Here is a 20,171-nt window from a genome sequence, read left to right on the forward strand (position 1 = left end):
CCAGGAGAACTCCCAAGCTGTGAACCTGTGTCTTCAGGGGGAGTGTAACCCCGTCCAACACAGGCTGTAACCCTATACCCTAAATCTGTCAGCCCCCTCTTGACTCACATCTTTACAATGATGTTGTCCCCAATAGGGAAGAGATAAAAGTTTGTGACTTCCTATTCCCTTGTGAATTATCTCAGGAAATGTACTGACAGACACTGTTTACTGAGAAGCTCAATTTCCAGAGTCTCAAATGATGGCTCAGATAAAACTGATTATTGTCATCCCCGGAATGATGACTCTCAATAACTCAGCAGCTTCATAGAACACCTTCTATTTAACCCCAAATGAAATTTATGAAGTTTGTGCAGTCAACAGTGTACTGCCTGAGTCGCTTTCTCATTATTAAAAGTGCACTTTTCTAATCTTGCCTCATCTTTGTTCTCTATTTTAAAAAACGAAAATCAATATTCATGGCACATAAAGCTTTTCTTTTCTCCTCGGCGCTAAATCTCTCAGCACTGCCTTCTCTGATTTCCTATCACCTCCAGAGCACATCATAAACGTAATGGGTGCAATGCAGTCAGCATTAAGCACTTTTGAATCCAAATTAGTTCAATGGCTAATACAAAAGTATGGATTTGAGTTGCTGCTTAAAATGAATGGAAGTTTAAAATGCTTATCTTGATTGACTCTAACCCAGTGTTTTCTATAAAACTTGACTGGTGGAGGCAAAGTAAACAGTGAATAATGCCTTAGGGCAGAAGATCTCACTCAGACTCCTTACAATTCTTTGTCCTTGCCAGCCCTGCTCTTCATTCAAGCTGAAGACTGATTAACCTGGAATTTGAAGTTTTTCTTTCTTTTTCATTTTACCAGTTCTCAGTTTATTCTTTTCTACTTCTGCATCAAGCTAACAAAAACAATGGCAAGGTCTTCTTTTTCTTTTTGGTAACCAGCTTTCTTTTTTAGAATGAGGAATATGTTCTTATACTTTTTTCTTGTGGCGGACATCCGTCCAGTCAGTGAAAACAAGACCTGGAGCTGACTGTAGTTCAGACCATGAACTTCTTATTGCAAATTTAGAATCAGACTAAAGAGAATGGGGAAAATACACAGACCAATTAGATATGATCTCACATATATTCCTAATGAATATGCAGTGGAAGTGAAGAATAGATTTCAGGGACTAAATAGTGTCCCAGAAGAACTATGGACAGAAGTCCACAACATTGGAGGCAGCAACAAAGTATGTCCCAAAGAAAAAGAAAACCAAGAAGGCAAAATGGTTGTCTGCTGAGACACTGGAAGTAGCCCAAGAAAGAAGGAAGGTGAAAGGAAACAGCGATAAGGGGAGATATGCTCAACTAAATGCACAATTCCAGAGGTAAGCCAGGAGAGACAAGGAACTATTTTTAAACAAGCAATGCATGGAAGTGAAAGAAGACAATAGAATAGGAAAGACAAGAGACCTCTTCCAGAAAATCAGAAACATCAGAGGCAAATTTCAGGCAAAAATGGGCATGATCAAAAACAAAGATGGCGAAGACCTAACAGAAGCTGAAGAAATCAAGAAAAGGTGGCGAGAATATACAGAAGATCTCTATAGGAAGGATAAAAATATAGAAGATATCTTTGATGGTGTGGTGAATGAATTAGAACCAGACATCCTGAGGAGTGAGGTTGAATGGGTCTTAAGAAGCATTGCTAACAACAAGGCAGCAGGAGATGATGGGATCCCAGCTGAACTGTTAAAAATCTTGAAAGATGATGCTATCAAGGTGATGCATGCCATATGGCAGCAAATATGGAAAACACAAGAATGGCCATCAGATTGGAAAAAATCATTTTACATCCCCATACCAAAAAAGGGAAATGCTAAAGAATGTTCAAACTTCCGTACAGTGGCACTTATTTCCCATGCCAGTAAGGTAATGCTTAAGATCCTGCAAGGCAGACTTCAGCAATACATGGAGCGAGAGCTGCCAGATGTCCAAGCTGGGTTCAGAAAAGGCAGAGGAACGAGAGACCAAATTGCCAATATCTGCTGGATAATGGAGGAAGCCAGGGAGCTTCAGAAAAACATCTACTTCTGCTTTATTGACTACTGTAAATCCTTCAACTGTGTGGACCATAACAAACTGTGGCAATTACTTGGTGGTATGGGGATACCAAGTCACCTTGTCTGTCTCCTGAGAAATCCGTATAAAGACCAAGTAGCCACAGTAAGAACAGACCACGGAACAACAGACTGGTTCAAGATTGGGAAAGGAGTACGGCAGGGCTGTATACTATCACCCTACTTATTCAACTTGTACGCAGAACACATCATGCGACGTGCGGGTCTTGACGAATCCAAGGCTAGAGTTTAAATTTCTGGAAGAAACATTAACAACCTTAGGTATGCAGATGATACCATTCTAATGGCTGAAAGTGAGGAAGAGCTGAGGAGCCTTATCACCAAGGTGAAAGAAGAAAGTGCAAAAGCTGGGTTGCAGTTAAACGTCAAGAAAACCAAAATCATGGCAACCAGACCGATTGACAACTGGCAAATGGAGGGAGAAAACGTGGAGGCAGTGACAGACTTTATATTTCTAGGTGCGAAGATCACTGCAGATGCAGACTGCAGCCAGGAAATCAGAAGACGTTTACTTCTTGGGAGGAGAGCAATGGCCAACCTCGATAAAATAGTGAAAAGCAGAGACATCACACTGGCAACGAAGGTCCGCATAGTCAAAGCAATTGTATTCCCCATAGTAACCTATGGATGCGAGAGCTGGACCATAAGGAAGGCTGAGCGAAGGAAGATAGACGCTTTTGAACTCTGGTACTGGAGGAAAATCCTGAGAGTGCCTTGGACCGCAAGAAGATCCAACCAGTCCATCCTCCAGGAAGTAATTCCCGACTGCTCACTGGAGGGAAGGATATTCGAGGCAAAGTTGAAGTATTTTGGTCACATCATGAGAAGACAGGAAAGCTTGGAGAAGATCATGATGCTGGGGAAAATAGAAGGAAAAAGGAAGAGAGGACGACGAAGGACGAGATGGATAGACGGTAGGCTTGATCGATCCACGAAAAATTTGATTCTAAACTCGTTTCAAAACTAGAGGGGGGCAGCTTTTCGTTTCTGATGGTATTTCCGAATTTGGCCCCCCAAAAAATTCGAAATTAACGAAAATTCGTTATTTTCTAAATTAATTCGTTAATGGCGGACGCGCATGCGCAATTCCCAAAAACAGCACAGAGGGAGAGGACTTTACAGGACTCTCCCACCCTCATTTTTTGAGTGATCTTCTTCCAACTTGGTACAGTGGTAGAACACATTTAACACTGATAGCTCACCAAAATTTGGAACGTTTCCCTTATCCTCTGATTTTTGGCGAATTTTCATAGCTTTTATAATAAACCATTTTTTTTAATAATTGCAGAAATCTGTTCCTGGTTTGAAAGTCTTATTTCCTGTTAAATTGGGTTGTCTTTACTGTGAAAGTCATTGTTCTACTTCAGAAACTTTGTTTTTGTGGCTGAAACTTTGTTAAATTGGTGTGTGTGTGATATATACTGTATATATATATATATATAGTCCCTGCATAATGTGTGTGTGTGTGTGTGTGTGTATATATAGGTAAAGGTAAAGGTATCCCTTGACGTTAAGTTCAGTCATGTCTGACTCTGGGGGTTGGTGCTCATCTCCATTTCTAAGCCCAAGAGCCAGTGTTGTCCATAGACACCTCCAAGGTCATGTGGCTGGCATGACTACATGGAGTGCCATTACCTTCCCGCCAGAGCGGTACCTATTGATCTACTCACATTGGCATGTTTTCAAGCTGCTAGGTTGGCAGAAGCTGGAGCTAACAGCGGGCACTCACTCTGCTCCCGGGATTTGAACCTGGGACCTTTCGGTCTGCAAGTTCAGCAGCTCAGTGCTTTAACACACTTCGCCATCGGGGCTCATGTATATATACATAGTACACATACACACAATGTGGAGAATATGTGGAAAGGTAGATAGATAAGTTGGGAGCGAAGGCACCTTCCTGGGAGCAAGGTCTAATAATAATAATAATAATAATAATAATAATAATAATAATAATAATAATAAATCCCTTACAATATCCAAGATGGCTCACTGCTACAGAATCTTGGGAGGTTTAGTTTGATATGGTACCATTATTGGCAGAGAAAGCTAAGCTGTAGGAGTTGAAATCCAATCATTTATCCTCCCTATAGAATCAATTTTATATGCATTTTTAGCTACAGAAAAGCTAAAATCAGGACAGTAAAAGAACAACACCCAGAAAATGGGAATTCCAGACAGGAAACAATCAGGGCCAGCTAATACCTCCCAACAAAGGAGTCCCCCAGGTAGGAAGCAGCCAGGCTTTGAAGCTGCAAGGCTATTCAATGCTAATCAAGGTGACCAATTGCAACATTCACACTTGCCACCCACAGACAAGAGTTCTTTCTCCCACCCTGGACCTTCCACAGATATATAAACCCCACTTGCCTAGCTTCGCACAGACCTCAAAACCTCTGAGTATCAGGCCTGAGCTGAGGCGAGGCGGCGGCGGCCATTTTCCCCCTCCGTCTTCCTCCTCCTCCTCGGCCTCCTTCCCCCTCGCCCCCTCCCATCGGCTGAGCCCATGACGCCCCTTTTGCTGAGGGGCAAAAGGAAAGGGCCTGAATGGTGGGAGTTTGGGTGATTTGCAAAAGCTTTTTTTTCCTAACGAAAAAAACGACGACATAACGAAAAACGGCCTCTCGCGATTCGAAACCGCGATATCCAGACGTGTGGACAACCAATGCCGTATATTGCTTCAAAACAAACGAAAGTAACGAATTAATAACGGTTAACGGGGAAAACGAATTATTTGAGCAAGCCTAATAGACGGTATCCTTGAAGTGACTGGCTCGACCTTGAAGGAACTGGGGGCGGTGTTGGCCGACAGGGAGCTCTGGCGTGGACTGGTCCATGAGGTCACAAAGAGTCGAAAATGACTGAACGAGTGAGATGACGACTTTTTCCTTCATGTATTGGCTCTCTTTCTGCCCTTTTTGTTTGGAGAACTCCAGCACAGAATATTGAGTGTGGAAACTTAAGATAACTGCACTTGGACTTGCAAATCAATTTGGAAAGTATTAATTAGGATCTTTTCAAAATATGGACTGCATTAAAATGATTCTGCATCCTTTGATTGTTTCCCATAAAGATTTAATATTTGTCTGTATTTGTAAATAACATATGTGGAAGAAAATGCAACATGTCAAGAAGAAAGGGAAAAAAAACAGAGACTGGTATGGGGTTCTCAATGCTATTTTATTTTGTTTGTATTTGCAGGTTGGTGGGCAGGTAGTGTGGTAGAGTAATTGAGCAGTAAGACTAATTGAGTGAGAATGGTGGTCTGGGCTCAAATTTTTCGCTGGCCATGTAGCTCACTTTGGACCACTCACTATCTCTTAATCTACCTTTAAAAAGGGAGAAAGCCTATGTAAGCCATCATGAGGAAATAGAGATATTCATGTAACAAAAATAAAGCAACTATAGTGAGAGTAGAATAGATCAAAATCCTGCTTCAAAAATGAGAGAGAAACTTCAATGGAAGAAGTTTGGGACATATTCCCTATATATTCAAAAAGGGCAAAAAATGCACACTACCAATTCTAGAGAGCCCACAGAGAACATATCTTTGTGTCAAATGTGTATGTCAATGTATATAAATAGCTATAATTTTGAAAAGAATGATTAGAGCTGCATATGCACGGCCATATAATGCAATTTGAATCTGCATTATATGGTCAGTGTAGGTCCATATTATGCAGATTCATCATATGGCAGTCCAGTTCCAGCCTATAACTCTGACAGTTCTTCAGCTACAGGACTGCCCTTTATAAAATAGGACATATGGCCACCCTAATCAATTGCCAGCTTTTACTTGTCTGGAATGTCTGCTATAATGCTAATTAAAGAGAAGGACTTAGATGAACAGCACTTATCTTTAGTAGGCAGGATAATAGTCATAGTAGAATTCCCTTCTTAATACATTATTGAGATAATTGCTGAAGTAATATCTCAGGAGCAGCATAATGAGAAATTCAAACCTCAGACTATACAAGAAATCTTTCAAAATACTTATATATTGACGATGATAGGGCTTTAGTGCATTCTTTAAAAAAATATTACCCCAGTCAATTCAGTTTTTTAAAATATATATATATATATAATAATGAATGAATATCCTGTATAGAAACATAACTATGCTGGTCAATGAGCTCTTTTGTACTACACCTAATGGTGAAATTCCAGTTAGAAGTCATGTGGAAAAAAGTAACAAGCAAACCCTTCTGATCAGGAAATCAATAATAGTAAAAGTGTCCCTAAGACTTAGAGTGACAGAAAATGATCTGCTGGTCTGAGTGTTGGAGTAGGGCAGTGGGAGACCAAACGTTCAAGTATTTTTTTCTGTATCAGGAGTGACTTGAGAAACTGCAAGTCACTTCTGGTGTGAGAAAATTGGCCATCTGCAAGGACGTTGCCCAGGGGATGCCCGGATGTTTTTACCATCCTTGTGGAGACTTCTCTCATGTCCCCACATGGAGCTGGAGCTGATAGAGGGAGTTCATCCACGGTCTCCCCAGGTTGGATTCAAACCAGCAACCTACCTTCAGGTCAGCAACCCAACCTTCAAGTAATCAGTCCTGCCAGCACAAGAGTTTAACCGACTTTAACGCTTTAAAAGGTTCAAATGCCTGTTTAGTAAAAAAAAAAAAAAAAAACCCAAAAAAACTGCCTGGGTGACCTTGGGCAAATAATGCTCTCTCTCGCCTTCTCTCAGGAAGGTAAAAGAAAACCCTATCTGAACCAATTCTGCTAAGGAAATCCCATGATTGATTCACTTTGGGATCACCATATGTCAGAAATGACCTGAAGGGATACAACAAAAAGAAGGCAATGAGCATATTCATGCCACTAAAGAATACTTCTACTCGACTAATATTTTGGAGGCATTTCTAACCAAAAGGAAGGAGGGCATATGTAAGATTGCAGCTGAAAGATTAATCTCAATTGTAAAATATGGTCTTAAATATTGTAACCATTTTTAACTCAAGTGACACTGACAGACCAGAGATCATGTCCACATTACTAAATTAAAGCAATTGGGTAGTACTTCAAGGTTCCATTTGGGAAGGTATTTGGAATTATTTGCTAACCAGTTCTAAAACACTTTACTGACATTACTGGAGTTGTCTAAAAGGAAAATCTCTCCATAGTACAAATTCCAGGAGTCCATGGAATAGTAAGTAAGTAAGTAAGTAAGTAAGTAAGTAAAAGTTTATTTGTATACCGCCCTCTCTCCCGAAAGGGACTCAGGGCGGTTTCCAATATAATACAACCATGTCATTTGGTTCAATGTTTACAAAGCTCAGTTGGTGCTAGACTTTTGATTTATTTGATATGTTTCAATCATTTGAATGACTATTTAATTGATATGCATATGTTTTTACAGTTTTATAATATTGTGTTTTACTGATATTGTTATTGTCTGAATCCTGGCACTGAATTATTGTCATAGTTTGTAAAACACCCTGAGTCCCCCTTCGGGGGTGAGATAAAAGTACAGTAAATAAACAAACAAACAAATAAATAAATTTAAAGTTCAGTCCAATTGATACAGTTCTGTTGAATAGAGTACATCTCAGGAGCACCCAAAACTGTGATTCTGATCCTTCATAGAATAAACACTGGCAGGTTCAAGACAATCATAAGATATATGTACTTCTCCTCATCACTTTAGGTCACCCCACAAAGAGACAAGGCAGTTTCCAAAGCCTGACCTAAAGCCAGAAATGGTTCCAGAAAAGTATGATAATTGTCCACCAAGGCTATGGACTTGGATGTAGATTCATTTTGATTTGATTTGATTTGGGCTCTGAAATCTTGCAACTAATCAATAATATATAGATGCACAAAATATTGTTAAATATTTATTCATTGGGATTTGTTATTATACCAATTACCTTTTTTCTCTTTGACTGTAACTGACATGGGCAATGAACACAAATAGATAATTGTAATTTAATAAATTAATGGTCTTGTCTGCTATGATATTATGTTAAGAGTATACAACTAAAGTGTAAGTGAAGTTTTACACTTTCCTACAGATGAAATTAGAGAGTCTCAGAACCATTTTAAGAACAGCAATTCTTAAAAACCTCTGTTTGCAGACAATGGGATTAAAGGACTATAATAGGATCAATGCTGCAGTTCTCTACAATGAAACAAAAAGACAAGGAAAGGAGCAAGAAACTCTATACAATGAGATAAGAGAGGTACTGTATGTAGGGATAATAAGATTGTGGTGATAGTTGATAACTAATACTAATACTAATGTGAAAAGCCTTCTGGGTAGGGAGGACCTTGACGTTTTGCTTTCCTACTTCATATTAGAAAAAACTGAAATTGAAACCTGCACAAGATACAGATATTACAAATGCCAGCAGTATTAAACAAGATTAATTATGCAGTGTTGCTGTGTGCTTTCAAGTCATTTCCAACACATGGTAACGCTGTTGTAGGATTTTCTAGGACTGAAAGTCTGTGACCCATCCAAGGTCATCCGGTGGGTTTCCATGGCTGAACAGGGAATCAAACCCTGGTCTTCAGACCTGTAGTCAAGCACTCAAAGCTGGCTCTCTAAATATACATATAATATTAAATGGTCACAATAAAATGAAACATCTTTCTATACTAAGAAAAACATGTATCATTCCATGAAGAATCAAAACATGGCAATTACAGCCACAATCCTATTCAAATTTAACTGAGTGTGTCACTTAATTCTACCACATATACATTTGAAGAAGCATGTATGTAATTTCTCATGGGGCAACTGAAACCAGTACTTTGAGCTATGCAATTTTTATTCATGAAACAATTTGTACTCTAGTATCAATCACAAAAGTTATAGATGAGTCCAGAAAAATGTGCCCTTTAATAATAATAATAATAATAATAATAAACATTGGAAAATGTACATATTTCAATGTAAGCAAAATCTTATCTAAACATACTTTTGTCAATGGGACAAAATGTGCTCAAATAGCATGTACAATTTAACCCTCGCAAGGGTCCATATATATTTGTATGGAAAGAAGTCAAGAAGGACACAGATTTCATTTTTAAAAGCCCTTAAAGCAAGCAAGCAAACAAACAAACAAGAGAAACCAGGTGAAAAGGAAATATTGAAGTTAGAAAGCAGAGATTTTACAGAGGTACACAATGCAGAGATGTTAGTAAGATAAGCGGAGATAGTGTTCTGGCTAGGATGAACTACAGTAGGATGGGATAAAGTGGTGGGGAAAAGCTTTGGAGAGGGAGAAGTAGGGACTATTTCAGTATTGTCATGTTTGTTTTATTCCAGTGCCTGTGTTGTTGTTTTTGTTTTTTTTAACCCGATTAAAAATAAAAAATAAAATAAAAACCTGGCCAAGTAATCCTAGGCATCTCTACTTAGAAACAAGTGACAATGAGTCCGAAAGCTCTTGATCCCAGATCAATGGATTGCAGTGCATGATTGTTATACATAACTGCCTTCATTCTGATGAAAATTTGTATAACAGCTACCCACTCTTTCTGATTTGTTTTAAATAGCCTGAGCAAATTTCTAGATACCTTTATTTTTTATTTCCATGACTGGTGTGGGCAGGCAGCCAAATATCTATATCTGTTTGGAATAATAAACCATTATATATATTCATTTCATGTGTGTGATTGTGTGTGTGTGTGTGTGTGTGTGTGTATCCCCCCACACACACAACATGAAAAGGGAATGATGAAAGTAGAACAGGCATGTTTCAAAGAAAAAATAATGTTTCAAGTGTCATTGCTTAATGTCATCTAAAGATATTTAGCAATTTTATCACCAGGCACATCCTTCTCGAATGCCTGCTAATATAAAGCTTTCATTCTGCTCTTCACCTTTTTGAGCTGAGTCTTGGGAAAACATGCCTTGAAAATGATGGCCTTCATCAAAGTATAGCAGTGTGGGATGAATAACTGCTCTACATATAAGAAATATCTTCATATTCAAATAGTAACAGCAACAGAAAATCCTGCATCACTTGTTTCCAGAATTCTCTCAGAAATCCATCTAATGGGTCTGGAGTCTACTGATTAAGATTTCTGGCTTCGAAGTTATTCTATTTTCAGGTGTTTTTAGAGAGATGGTTTATATTGCAAAACTATGAAAGCTCTACGGTCCAGCACAAATCAATTCAACACAATAAAACACCTGAACATTGCCAGTTGTTCAAACTCATTTGTTAACAAATGATAGACCTCTGTCTGAAAATTAAACATTACCAGCTGCTGCTGATCTTTCTTAACTTCTGCCTGCTCAATGGAACATTTTCCCTGTGCAATAAACCCTGAAGATGAGATTGTAATAAACTGGTTTATTTCACTATTACAAGGTCAAGAAGTATTATATTCCATCAGAGATGCAATGACATAAAATAATGAATGTGTGTATGGGAGGGAGAGGGGCTTTTAAACATAAGCTAAATGGTTTAAACATAGAAGAGACATGAGAAGAGATAAAGGCCTTGGTCAGATAAAGACTTTTTAATGTCCATGATTTCCCTAGTGAGCTTTTCCTTATTTTGCTGCTCTTAGCACACAACATAATAAGATCACTGGGTACAAGATCACCATTAACATTAAAGTTTAATAACAAATGAGGTTCTGGATCTAAGTGATGTGTATTTCTTTTGTTGTTTATCACCAACAATGATAATGAATGAGACCGATGCTGGAGGAAGGGTCATGGTGGTAGCAATGTGTTGAAGAAAAGAGTTGTGTGTGTGTGTGTGTGTGTGTGGATATTATTTCAGGAAGCTCTGAAAATGGGTTTTGACATTGCAAACTGGTTGGATAGTCACTCTTCCTATCACACTGCAGTTTTCTAAGCACTTTGAAAAAGGGTTTGTGCTTTCATCTCATCGCACCAGTTTGAGTTAACATCACCCAAAACATGCATCCCTGCCCCTCTTTTTTAAAAAGCAGTGTTGCATTGAATGGTTTCATAGTCTTGCTAAAGTCTCCCATTTTATACTTTCAGACTTACATGGATGAGGCACTAATGATTTTCCAGAATTCCATTCTGCACCAGTGCATTGTCTGAGCTCTATTAGCAGTTAGCTATTGATTTTGACTGTGTTATGCTCTTAATGTCTGCTGTGTCCCTTCTTAAACTAATTTGCTGTCCTCAGTATGCTAAATGATGCTGCCCCATTTCCAGGGTTGAATTAAGATACAACAAAAAGTCTAGTTCGTTTTGGTACACACACAGGCTGTGCAGTTTCATCTTTTTGTCTCCAGAGGTCCTTTGCTACATCATTTGTATATATCACATTTACAAGGTAATATCGCAAGAAAAGAATGTGGGAGTGCACATGCCTTTGGGTTGTTCCAGCAGGATTCTTCTTAGCACCAGCCCACTAATTTCCACATTATTTCAACTCTGTATGTTTGATAATAGATCTGATTATCTCGGGGTGCACCTACATGGGCCACAAACAATAATGCTGATCCAAAGTAGGCAAGATAGTTGCCATCATATCTTGCTTACTGTGGTGCCTCCTAAGTCCCTCAAGCCTGGGCAAAGGAGGATGGTAGTGTAAACAGCCACAGGCAATTCTTGAATAGGAAGCAGCACAACTGTTTACTTTCACCCAAAATACAGCTCTCGGATATTCTGTAACTTTTGTTAACATGGTTCAAGTCCATGGTTAAGCCAAAACAGTTCCATGCATTATGCAGCCACCACAGAGCTGATTTGCTCCTCATTTCAAGATAAAGATTTGCCCCTCATTTCAAGATAGGCCCTAAGTTGAGAAACTGTCTCCAAGGCCATTCAACCTTCTTGTGACTGCCTCAAGAAATATCTATAAGAGATATCACACAAGGTAATCTATCTGGAAGCAACCATCTTCCATCTCTGTACTTTGCAACATTGCTGAATAGTATCTTATGTGAAAAGGATTAAAGTGATGAAGGTCTATAGCTGGCTATATGTCTACTGGTAATCTTTACCAATCCTTCACAGATAAAACTCACATGCTCTGAACACCACATACATCCATGTGGAGCTCAGTCAATTGTGCATAGGTCTCGAGTGCTCCTAGGTCTTTTCCCTAGTTCATCAGCACTCAGCAGTAGACAATGGTCTTCTCTGGCTAATGACCTCATGAGCTACAGCTTTATTAGAAGCAGCTGCAAGAATGGTCCCTTACAAACGGACGTATTTAATTTGCTTGATTTAGCTCCTAATGATTACAGTCTGACTAGTCTCTGTACAGCATTTATTTAGCTAAGTAAATCATTCAGTATATTCTCATAGTTTTTTTTGTCCGATGTAATTTGAAAGGAGTCGCCTATGAAATTAAGCGTGTTTGTAAGTATGCGAGCAGTACAAATTCTTTAGACAGCTTCCATTAAACTGCATTAGAACGCCAGTGTTGTTTTTTCTCTGGCCAGAAATCATCATCTTGTAGAATTACTCATTATAATCCTATTTGTGTTTATTAAAGATCACCAGAAGCGCTCACAGAAATATCTGAAGGAATAGTTGAAATGCTGCATACAAAAGCCTTTGTCTTGCAGCCAAATCTCATAAACATGGTGTTATTAGTATTGATCATTAATTTGTACAGCATCAATTGAATTCTGCAGCAGCTTAGAGATAATATTAAACTTCCCCGAGGCAAAATCTATAAGCAGACAATTATATCCACTTCATATGCATAATTGATGTTGTGTATGTGGTAACAAAAGAAACAATTATTTAAACAGACTGAGAACAACAATTGGTGAAAGATGGCATCTTCTCTTTTTCAATCATTTATGCCAGTCCAAAACTCCCAGCTAGCAATGAGAACATCATAGTGGGATGCCTTTTCCTCTTTTTTCCCAACAGAATTATCTCTCATCTTTTCTTCAGGGTTGATTGCCATGGTGACATTAGCAGCAGCTTGGTAGTAACAGTGTTTTCAAATATTCAAAGAACAGCAATGTCTGCTGCCTTCAGTAGCCAGCTGAGGAGCACACCTTTAGCTTGAAATTTTGTATTCAGGTACAGAAACCTGAGTACTGAATATATGCACCTCTTGCCAAGTCTGAAATGCTACATGTGTAAAATGTAGCATGGCTCTCTTCAGAATACTTTGAAGTGGTAACCATGAAAATATACTCCTACAGCATCCAGGATTTTAGAAGCACTATGCACTGAATTTTATATACCCTGTTAGAGTGTATGATAGATGCACATGATGGGAAAATTACATATTTGGATTACAAATCCCAGAAACTCTAAGTCAGCATGGCCACTGGAGGATTCTAAGAGTTGTATTTAAAAAAAAAAACTCTTCCAAACACTAGCTTAGTATATTTGTGTGGCTTATTTTTTCTACATAAATGAGAAGCTGGCCCTGAATTAGTACTCTGTCCATCACAATGCAACTAAAATAGTTATAATAACATTTGATTAATGACATCATCCACTTTGAATAAAGTTTGAATGGAGTGTCCCAATCCTTTTATATTGATGTACACCCTATTCAGGTGTCATGAAAAGCAACAAAAGTGTCAGAAACAGGGCTACATCAAGTAACTCAATACCTGATGTGCTGACAGCATATTACTCCACCCCAGAATCCATTCTTAGAGAATGAAAATACCTATGTGTATTGTTCTGTACTTACATAGCTTTCTATGTAATTCAGAAAACCACATCTGTAGAGTTACTGAAGCATATGCACATACCACAGTTCATATGAAGGCTTATCGCATACATTCTGCAATGACATGGAGCAATGTAATGACATTGCAGTACTGGATTTCCTAATGCAGCTCTGGCCCTGCTTACATCAAGAGTTTCATTCACTTTTAATAATATCTACATATAACTCTACTTAAAGACAACATTTCCAAAATATCTTACTGACCATGTTAGAAGCAGTATGCTGGGTTTAGATGGAATCATCAGTCCTCGCTTTCATTATTGATTTTATTGAATCTTAACTAGGGATGGAAACAATATTGGAAAATATTTGGAAAAAAATGACAAAAATATGATTTATGATTGTTGAGGAAGCCTGACTAGAAAATTCCTGAACTAATAAAACTATTCACAGTTTGGGGGATTATTCTTCAAAAATAATATGTATATGTATTTGTTGTACACACAAAAACCCACCATTTTCTGCACAGGCAACTTGCTATTTCATGTACGAAAAACACTGTTTTCTACTCAAAGAAAAAACTGTGTGTGAATTTTGCAACATTGCTGTTGCCAAAGATTCTCTCAGCAAGAAGAAAATTGCAAAAATTAGTCATTGCTTCCTTCAAGAACTAAATCAGCAAATAATTATTTCCCTGACCTATGAAATATTTGGAAGAAAGCATCTTTAAACAGAACACAGTTAACATTAATCACAGTTTAGTATTTGAATGACATACAAAGCAGGAGTTAATTAAAATAGAAGAACAGAGAAAAGAGGAAGAGTTCATCTACAGTGTAGAATTAATGCAGTTTAATTACAATTTAATTATGATGGCTCAGTGCTATGGAAGCAGAGTCTTTAGCTTTCTCTACAAAATAGTGCTGGTGCCTCAAAAAACTACAAATCTCATAATTCCATAGCATTGACTCATGGCCGTTAAGGTGGTGGAAAACTGTGTTCATTCTGCAGTGTAGATGTGCCAGAAGAGATGCATTCAAACTTAAGACTTCTGCACTCATTCCCATTGTAAGAAACTATAGTTTATATTCTAAAGCCATGAAAAAATTAAGCAAGTAAACAAGAAAAAAATCTACACAAGGAGGGAATTGCCAATTACCCATACTGGGATGAGAGCTTGAAATTAATACATTCAAAACAGAACTGTTAACCCAGCAACCATCCAGAGCTGGCTGTGAGTCTTGTATTCTCATTGCCCACTTCTCTTCTTCATAATGGTCCACTGGGTCATTTACTTGCAGCTGCAGCCTCTCTGTTATCTTGAGTAGAAATAACCCCCTGGTAATATAACTTTCTGGCAGAAGAAGAGATTCCCTTGTAGTAACTTTAAATACAGGTAGGGTATTCTTAGATAGCGTTCTTCTCTATTTCTTCTAAAATGCTGTCTTAGGATATGGAGCATTTCCCTAGGCCTTCAGCTGAAATGTGGTTTTCACAGAATGCAAAGCCTCTTTTTCCAAAATGTCATTCCTAGATCTGGGTTAGATGGGAACCTGACAGAAAACAAATAAATACTATATTGCAAAGTTTATTACACAAATGTTTTAATCAGTATAAGTCATTGCAGAGCTAAGTATGGAATTAAATATTTATTATTTCAAAATAGATATATGTGTGTTTATACGGCTGTGTTCCTCCCACAGTGTTGTGGTCCAAACATATGTTTATTGCTCTTGCTTGTTTGGAATTCTTCAGTTTATTTAGGACCAAATATACAGTAGATGTTAGCTCTTGTTTAAATTCATAGAGTATGTGAAAAACTTTGTTGTAGTAATCTGAATGGCCACATTTTTTGAGCTATGCTCTTCAGCCTCTAACCAGTTCTCCCCTTTAGAAGATGGATTTTGCTCTGATGGAAGCCATGAAACATTAAACTATGTGCAATAAAAATAAAAATGAGAACAAGACATTCCCTTCTTCCATCAGAATAGGGAGAGTACCCAGATGTTTCCTCTTTGACTTTAATCTTCATTTCCCTCTCCAGTCCTTACTCTCATGCCGAGTTTGTTTTTAAATTTACTTAACTCCTCACCTCAGTGGCATGGTTTCTTCATTATGCTTTACCCCTGCTGGCACTGTGTTTATTCAGAGATTATTGTTCCATGGTGACTTTCAAGAATTTCCTTCTCTACCTTCTGACCTCAAATGCTGAGGTTCCATATTACAAAATATACCCATACTGCGGGGGAATTTTGGAGAAAAGACTTGGCCTTTCTGGAATGTTGTGTCTTTGGCAGATGAACACTGGCTAATGCTAAACATTAGGAGACACTTCCTGATTATGAGAACTGTTAATGACAAAAATTATTTTCTCCCAAATGGATGTTAACTTCCAATGTTGAAAAAAAGCACTTTTGATGTTAAAGTACAATGAGGACTGCAAGATATTTAAAATATGAACTACTATTCCTGAAAGTTTCCAGCAGAATATATTTATTTATGGAAGGAGGAAAAAGTCAACTCAGGGAGTGCCAACATTCCACCCCCCACCCAAAAAAAAAAAAAACAGCCTTAGAAGCTACATGTAGTTGTAGGACAGATCTGAATACAGTTGCATTGCTGATCCTACGTTGAACATGGATTTGGAATAGGTGACCTTCAAAATATCTTCGACCTTACCCTTCTGTGAGAGATTTAAAAGGTTAGCTGGGGGTGTGTGGTGGTACAGCTTTGAAAATTCCTCAAGTCATCAATCACTATATTTGCTGGGACATTCAAAAATTCATTTTTAAAATAATCATGATCTGGATTTTTTGTCAAAGGAATAAATAATATAACTGCTCAACATTATGTAGATGACATTTTATTATCATATCCAGGATCTCCTTCCTTATTTTTGTTCAGTTAGTAATTGCTTTAGGAATTTACAGCCAAACAGAGGAGGGAATGTGCTTTTCATTTTGGTCCAGTGCAAAGACTGATTCCCTTTTCTTAATATTGAGGAGAAACAGAGAATTTTGAGTTACCAAATGGCACCAGTTATTGTAATAGAGAACCCTTACTATATCAGCATGATACAGAAGCAGCATCTACCTTGAAGTTATCTAATGAGTTGTGGGAAATTTCTTTTGGACTAAGCACAGTTATCTTCCTTCCTGATAATTAGCAATGGATCCAAATTGGGGTGAGTACTTTCACGCAGAGTGAGCATCTGGTGTCCCAAATCAAACCCACATCACGGTGCTCCATATGGAATGAGTAAGCCATGGGGGACCTTTTTAGCAGAGGTTTTCAGTAGCTAAATGAAAGATTTAGGATTTAATTTTGCTTCAAAGGATAGGATAACGACAGGAGCACATCTTTTCTTTATGCTACCAGTTGGCAAAATGTTAGCCATATCAGTGAAGTTACAGTGAAAGAAGGATGTGTGAGCGCTCTGAATGGAAGCAGAGCTTCTGGGGCTCCCCCCCCCCCCCAGAAATGCTCTTAGGCAGTGCCAGAAAGTGAGCGGGCTGCTGCTCTTGCTGGCACAGATGAGACCTACTAAACACACCCAGGGATCAAAGAAAACCAAAAATCAGAAGGAAATGAATAAAAGATCCATGTGAGAACAGCTGCTTCCAGGCTTCAGAGTGGCATATATACAGAACTGGCATATATACAGAACCCCAGAAAGCTGGCAAGAGGACAACAGGTTTTACAGATGGGCAGTTTTAATTTAAGGATGGTGAGGAAAAACAAATACAAGGAATGCCTTGTTGTGTCAGCTCAGTGTTAGTTGAACACTGTTTCCAAAAAGAGCTTACAGCAACTGCACGGAGGGGCAAACTTACATCTTATGTGTGGTTTTCACCCAGATTGCCTTGGCTATACTGGCTGGTGGGTTCTGAAACCTGTAGTCCCAAATTATGTTTTCCAAACTTTTCTAATTGTGTGGAACACAATGGAAGAATGATTTTGGGAAATGTAATGAAAATGTAACTCTCCGAAATCTTTGTGCACTAATTTCCAGGTAACTTTCAATTGTGTTTTGGTTAAGACTGAGATACAATTGAAGGTTACCAGCAAAATAGTGCACAAAGATTTAGAAGAGTTACATTTTTCATTATATTTCTCACAATCCCCCAGAATAAGATTTAAGCAGGTATGAAAATGTCTCTACAATTATCAATGAATTCTGTCTTTGTAGAAGATGATGTTCAGTTCCCAGAAAAATGTTTACAGAATATGTGACTGTATAGACTGCCAATTGAATAAATAAAATTGACTTACCTTTCACACTGTGTTTTCCTCCAAACCAAGAGCTTGTTTTTCTTTGAGCATTGACCACACACACGTTTTAGATCAATCTCTGGTTCCATATCTGAACCACTGCTAGGGACTGCTGCTGATCAAATGTCTGTATCCCAAATTCCAGAATGTACTGTACTTTTGGTTTTCACAACTCTAGAGAGATTGAAATCTTGGAGGAACATTGCCAGACAATCAAGCTGACATTTTATTTGTACATATGTTTAATTTTCATCATACAAGGCAAGAGGATGGATACCAGAGCACTATGTTCAAATGCAGGGGGGGGTTTTGCCTCCATTTTCCCATATAGAACCTTTTCATTCGTAAGCCTGCATATTTAGAGAGAGAAAGAGAGATAGAGATTGAAAAATCGATGAGTATAGCTTAAAACAGGAATGGATGACTGCAGGGGGCAATTTTCATTCTCTTATCCAAAGTTAGCTGTGCTGACCCACCAAAACCCTCTAATCCCATTAAGAAAAATCTAAAAAAAATTCAAGGCAATTTAAAGGACTTTGAACTGCTGCAAAATGCACTAAATTTGATCCTCCAACCATTCATATACTTTAAAAACCTGCTGCAATTCTTCAAAATTGCCCCCAGAGGAAGTGAGAGGTGACATTTTTGTTTCAATTTCAGCCAATTTTTAACCAGTGGGATAAAAACTCTGACAGTGGAACATAAGTAACAGGACTCTTTCATAGTTCAGGGAAACTTTTAGGCATAGAATATGGCAACGAGGTGACAGCTGGGAGGAAATCAGCAGAAATCAGGACAGGTCACTTCCATGAACACAGCCCTGCGGTTTGTTCAAGCAGCTCCTTAGTTCCCAGCTGCTATCTCTGAACATGGAGATTTTATTCATAGTTGTTATAGCCAATAACTATTGATGGATTTGTCAAGTATGACAGATAATCTAATGGATTTGATTGATAGGCATTGAGTGGGTGGGAGACAAAGAGGTGAGAATAGAAAAGAGAGAACTTTAGCATTATGTAGGAAGCAAGTCCCCTTGTGAAAGTACAGAGTAAAGTTTTTAAAAATATTGGACCTTCTCCCAATTTTCATTGTGGGGTAGGACTTTTTCTCAGGTTTAGATGAGAATAGAGAATTAGATTGGAGATGGGGGTAGGATTTCAGTCTCACATAACTATCATATTGGTTTTGTAATAATCATTTTCAAACTTTTAAAACAAATGTTCAAATTCAGTTTTAAAACTATCAAAACCACACAAAAGCCAACTCTACCACTGAAACAAATGAAGGAAATCTTGAAGCAGGACACATTGCACAGGAATTTATCAAATGAAGGAAGAAAACCAGCATTGATGCCATGCTCATCCCATTTCTGCCTCCACCCCATGATTAACCTGACCTCTGCTATTGACAGCCAAAATTCACCAGTAACTGCCAATCTCACAATGTACCAAACACCTTCCTTGTACAATGGGCCATTTTACTTCTTTGCCAGTATGCCAACACTGAAGTGACATCAGGGCACTTTTGCTCTCACTATTCCAGAGTGAGGTTTTTCTTTTCTTTTACAGTATTTTTTGGGAAGGGGGCATTATTAAACACTACTGGAACTGTGTTACTGTTATACAAATACCTTTTCAAACTTTTACAGAGCAGCAGAATTGTGGGAATATGTTGTAATTCCTGATGTCAATGAGGTTTCTGGGTCTGGGCCTGAGTCTGATTGATGATGATCTTGACAGGTTTGCCTTAGAGCCAGAGGCTTCTGCAGAACAGAGAACAGAGCCTCAAGGCCAAATTCCTGAAAGGGGCTGATTATTCAGATACAGATGCAGCTGCAGAGGGTAATGAGTTGGCAGATAGGAGGTGAGACTTTTGTAAACAGAGAGAGAATTCCCAGCTTCTTCGTCGGTCAGTTCGTCTTTGAGAAAAAAGAGCAGATACATTCTCTATTGAGAAAGTGAAACTAAATGTCTTTTTCTCAGGGGAGGTGGTTTATTAAGGCAAAGGGAAAAATCTGTTACTTCATTGGGGTCTACGTTGGTGCTTCAAGTTAGACATGCCTGTTCATGCTCTTAGTTTCCTATATGGATTTTGATTCATGGTTCCTGTCATGCCAAGTTTTGCTCTTTGAATCCAAGTGTATTCTTTCCTGGTTCCAATTTACCAAGTTCATGCCT

Source organism: Anolis carolinensis, chromosome 4 (genome assembly GCF_035594765.1).
Source record: "Anolis carolinensis isolate JA03-04 chromosome 4, rAnoCar3.1.pri, whole genome shotgun sequence".
Classification (NCBI taxonomy): Eukaryota; Metazoa; Chordata; class Lepidosauria; order Squamata; family Dactyloidae; genus Anolis; species Anolis carolinensis.